Source organism: Cebus imitator, unplaced genomic scaffold (genome assembly GCF_001604975.1).
Source record: "Cebus imitator isolate Cc_AM_T3 unplaced genomic scaffold, Cebus_imitator-1.0 Scaffold238, whole genome shotgun sequence".
Classification (NCBI taxonomy): domain Eukaryota; kingdom Metazoa; phylum Chordata; class Mammalia; order Primates; family Cebidae; genus Cebus; species Cebus imitator.
This window is the reverse complement of record NW_016107553.1, coordinates 3,247,275-3,252,693: the sequence shown is the minus strand read 5'-3', so window position 1 is coordinate 3,252,693 and position 5,419 is coordinate 3,247,275. Positions and strand designations below refer to the sequence as shown.

Sequence of the window (5,419 nt, the reverse complement as noted above, 5' to 3'; positions counted from 1 at the left end):
GTGGTCTGAATCCACATGGAGAGACACCTGTTTTCTCCCTGGCAAGACAACTAAGCTCCCGGTTCCACTTGGGGCAACCCATTAACAAATGCTCCCTAGAAAGGCCAGGAAGAATTCATTTAACTCAAACTGGTTTAATTTAGGTTCAGTGGGTCCGCTCCTGTGGGAAAGGGAAAGGGAGTGAGGACTGATTGGCAGTTCTTCTCACTTCACAGCTCAATAACAAATGTTTATGGAGGCTTTAATTCCCTTAAGAGTAGCCTCGGAGATGTTGGCGCTCTCTAAATTATGATGTTGCTTTTACAGCTGGGTTATTGTAAGATTAGTGTAAGTATGGTCACTTACACTTCATCTTACTATTTATTCCTCACCTTATTCTCTGTGGGAGCTCGTAGGGTCCCATTCTCCCACCTTCTGTTTCTCATCATTCCTTCTGTGGCTCCTCGTCTCTAAACCCTGTGTTCTTCACGTACCACCAGCTCCTCCCATGGATCTGGTTTTCTTGGACTTCCTGATCTTGGTACACTTTCCTTTCAGCCTAGAATAGTCTTCTCTTGCCCTCCTGCATCTGACCTACTTCACCTTCCAGACTCTGAGGAGATGTTACTTGTCTATTTAGACCATCCAGACCCCGAGGGCAGGGCTTCTCAAACTTTAGTATGAATAAGAATCACCTAGAGAGCTTTTTCAAATATAAATTCCCTCTCCTCATCTCTGTCCCCTTCACCAAATTCTGATTTAGTAGGACTGGGATGGGGCCCAAGAATTTGCATTTAAACGAGCTCCCAGGTAATCCCAGTAGTGTTGGTCTACAGGCCACACTTTGGGTACCTCTGCCCCAGACTGAATTAAGTCTCCCAGCTCTGTGATCCTGGGGTTCCCTGTACTATTCTACCAAACGATGTTATTGTTAATATTCCTTTAGCATCTTTCCTCCCTCATAGGCTGAAAACACAGTGAAAGCAGTCCGTGTCCACTTTATTTGCTGCTGAATCTCCATCAATTAACACAACACCTATCACACAGGATGTGCTTAATAAATCTAGGATTTCTAAGAAGGAGGTAGAAGAAAGGGGAATCTTTCCATGCTGAGAATCTTCATGTAAACATGTGGCTTTGAAGTTAGTTCTCAAAAAGGAATCCAGAATGTATTGATGGTGGCCTTTGGAAGAAGGATATAGACAACCCCAGTGGTAATTTTCAATGTCATTATTTCTGTTATCTTTACAGGGTGAGGTTGGGGGAATCGATGAGGCAATATTTTCAGTCATATCTGATAAAATAGCTTTGTAAATATCCACTCAACCAGAATGATGACTATATCCGAGAAATTAGCCAGGGGAATTCACTCCCTTTCCATTCCAGGCGTTCCTTGCAGGGAAGTCATGGCTGTAGAATAATACATGGAAAGATTGTAGGCTCTGGAGTTAGACCCAGAAGACCAGCTCTACCATATCCCAGCTCTGGGACTCTGGCTAGGTTAACTTAACTGTTCTAAGCCTCAGTTTCCACATTTGTGAATGATAATAAATGGTACCCATGGACAGGCATTAGGGTGTAATAGTTTAGAGCACAGACTGCCTATGTTTGAATCCTGACTCCTCCACTTACCAGCTGCATGACTTTGGAAAAGTTATTTAACTGTCATATGCCTCAATTTCTTCTTCTATAATCATGTCTTCAAAAATGATTGTATTAAATTGAATTGTTTTAAACTGCTATTTCGTAGGTCAAAAACAGTCAAATGTCGGTAATTTCAAATGATTCAAACTAATACCTACCTCACAGGCTTATAAAGAGAAGGAAGTGCATGAGTCAAGTTTAAGTCAACAGGCTTAAAATGATGACTGTTACATATTAAGCACCACACAGGAGTCAGCTCTTACTGCATAGCTGAGTTTGTTGAAAAATCAAATCAATACAATAATGTGATAAACACTTAGCATAGGAGGATTGTAAACATTCCATAAAAGGCTACTTGGTCTTTTTTGTACTTATTATAACCCCTTCTTAAGAATAGTTGACTTTAAAATTACTAATGTTTTCAAAAGGTTGTTTGTGCACTGCCCTCAAGTCCGCCAGCCCCTGAGCACATGCAAACTTATTACCATGAATTTCAGAAGGAGAGTGGGTGAAGCTATGAAAAGAGTAGGGACAGCTCAGGACAATAGACCTTGGAGAGACTGAAGCCCAGGACAGGGGCACTCTACTGTTAGCCTCCCCAAATATTAGGTTGAAACCTGTAAAACTCACTTACATAGTGCAAAATGGAAAAATGTTCACAATTTCATGTGATTAAACATACTAGATTCCCCTAGCCAACCTGCCTCCCCAAATATTAGGTGGAAACCTATAAAACTCACTTACATAGTGCAAAATGGAAAAATGTTCACAATTTCATGTGATTAAACATACTAGATTTCCCTAGCCAACCTGCCTCCCCAAATATTAGGTGGAAACCTATAAAACTCACTTACATAGTGCAAAATGGAAAAATGTTCACAATTTCATGTAATTAAACATACTAGATTCCCCTAGCCAACCTGGTTTTCTTTTTATATTCTTGACAGTATCAGTTAATGCCATGTCTCTTTTTTTTCTTTATATTTTAACATTTTTGGCATTGAGATATATCTTACAATCACCTGTGTCTTTAATATGGCTGAATTGCTTTCCCTTTCTCTTCTGAGCAACTAGGTTCTGGTAATCTCACTTTTTCCCCTCTTTGTCTAGTCACCTTAGGGTGGTAGCTGCTTTACCTCAGCCTTGAAGGAAATAACTTGTCCCAACAATTATTAATAACCAGTTGCCTCAAATTCCGACTTTGCTCTTCCAGCCTTCCAACATCTGTGGAAACAATTCCCTGTATTAAATCCTTTCTTTTGAGTCATCTAGCAAGGTTTCTATTTCTTGACTATGCTGACTATTGCATATATTAATTTTAAAAGAACCTCTTCAAATGGTAAATGAGTTAAGCATTCACATAGTCATGTGAATTGTATATATCAGATTTCTTTCTCTTTATCATGATATTTTACTCATCAGACATTTATTGAACATCAGTTTATGCCACAGCCTATGCACCTCTCATTGGTAAAAAGGTGAAAAAGACAATTTTTGTCCCAGAGGAGCTTAGAGTGGAGGTAGAGCTGGGACTACAGCAGAGACAGAGGTCACAGCATGATAAATGCCATGGGAGCACATGGGAGCACATGCCTAGTGTACACCAGCCCAAGGCAAATGAGCTCAGGGAGGCCTCCTTCAAGCGGTCTGTCCTGCATGCACAGCCATGGAGGAGAAGCAAAAGGGAGGAAAGATCTTTTAGGCAGAGCAACGAGCAAATGCTAAGGCTCAGACTTAGAGAGTACGGTTTCTTTTAGGGCACTGAAGTGTTTCACTATAGTTGGAGAAGAGTTGGAGAATGACAACAACTAATGCTGGAGAGATAGGTAAAGGAACAGATCATGAAGGATAGTGTACACCATGTTGAGGAGCTATGTAAGACTATGTTTTTATACTGAGCTCAGTGGAAAACCATTGAAATTATTGGATTGATCAAGTTTACAGTTAGGAAGATACTGCTCACTGAAAAAGGAGGATAACATACTCTCTAGAAGCTACCAAATGACTGACTGCCTAGGTGCAGGGGTTAAGGCAGCAGCTCCCAACCTTTCTGTCACCAGAGACTAGTTTCATGGAAGACAATTTTTACATGGACTTGGATGATTTTGGGATGATTCACGCACATTACATTTATTGTGCACTTTATTTCTATTATTACTACATTGTTATATATAATGAAATAATTAGACAACTCACCACAATGCAGAATCAGTGGAAGCCCTGAGCTTGTTTTCCTGCAACTAAATGGTCACATTTGAGGGTGATGGGAGACAGTGACAAATCATCAGGCATTGCATTCTCATAAGGTAGTATGCAACCTAGATCCTTCTACAGTAGGGTTTGCACGCCTGTGAGAAGCTAATGCTGGCTTCCATCTGAGAGTAGGTGAAGCTCAGAAGGTGTGAGCAATGAGGAGCAGCTGTAAACACAGATGAAGCTAACCCTCCACTCACCTCCTGCTGTGTGGCTCAGTTCCTAACAGGTCACAAACCAGTACTTGTCTGTGGCCTGGGGGTTGGGGACCCCTGAGTTAAGGTGTTAATGGCTTCTTCTTTCATTCCCTAAACATTTAGTGAACACTCATTATATATTAGACATTGCGACTGATCCTTATAAATAAGCTTCATACCCTCCAAGAGCATACAGTCTAATGAGGGAGAAAAACATCTTAAGTAATTATGAGAAGTATTACAGAAATACAGATGAAGAGCTTTGCACAGTGGCAGTATTGTAGCCAATGAGGTTTATCTGAGGTGTGATTATTGCTCATTGAAAACTTTTCCCAATACCCCGCCATGATGACTTGAAATATAGTTGGCATTGGCAATTTTTGACAGTCTCTACGGAGACTGAATCATAAAAAAAAAAAAAAAAAGAAAAGAAAAGAAACACAGATGAGGGAGGCACCAAGTAGGAGAATACGGAAGATTCCACAGAGGACATGACATTGCTTAGATGTTGAAGGGCATGCAAGATAAAAGGGCAGAAATACAGTATTTCAATTAAAGGGAGCACCATTTGCAGTAGCACGTGGACATTGTGTTCTTGGTGGTCTCAGGGATTAGAGAAGAGTCTGATGTAGCTGGGCCACAAGGTTTACAAACTGGTCTAAAAATAAGGTCCTAGGGCCCAATTGTAAAAGAGTTTGTGAGTCTTTTTGGCATGAGGCATCTCCTCCAGGTAAAAGGGAATCACCAAAGGTTGTCAAGAGAGATGGGGGTTGATGAGATAAGATTCACATTCATGCTTTAAAAAATTATGTCAGAAATAGAACTGAAGAATAGAGACTGGCAACATGGAGATTCATTATGAGGCTGAGGCATAGTTTGAGTGGAAGCTGACTAGAACTTGAACTAAGAGAGAGGCAATTGGGATGAAGAGGAGCAAACCAATCCTGGGTCAATATATTCCATCCTAGTAAACATTTTTTTGAAAATGTTTTTGAAAAGGAGCTTAGAAAATATGCTTTTATTCATCTTTCTCCAAACTTTGTTAGAGTCTGTTTAACTGTGTTTTTAAAATTTATGCCCCAGTGGAGCAGACTTTTCTCATCCCAAATTATTTTGGAAAGTATAGACTGCATTGCTAAGGAAAATGCTGAAAGGGAAGTGTGAGGACATGGTGCAAAATGCAAATAAATACTCTATGGTATGCAGGGAAAGAGCTTTTCAAAGAAGGAAGGGCAGAAGCCTGGGGTAGAGAAGTGGAAAAGACCTGAGTTGGAAAGGGATGTGACACCTAGGAGGATTTTTCTTTCTTCTTGTAATTGAAGGGAGAGATGGAGGAAAATTCTGCA

The 5,419-nt window shown here is 40.4% G+C and overlaps 1 non-coding gene across 1 annotated transcript; it reads left to right on the top strand.

Annotated features, from left to right (window-relative positions):
- The first annotated feature begins 4,331 nt into the window (after positions 1-4,331).
- Positions 4,332-4,472, top strand: LOC119466899. The gene has a single exon (XR_005195406.1). It is a non-coding gene; the product is annotated as a U4 spliceosomal RNA (small nuclear RNA).
- The last annotated feature ends 947 nt before the right edge of the window (positions 4,473-5,419 follow it).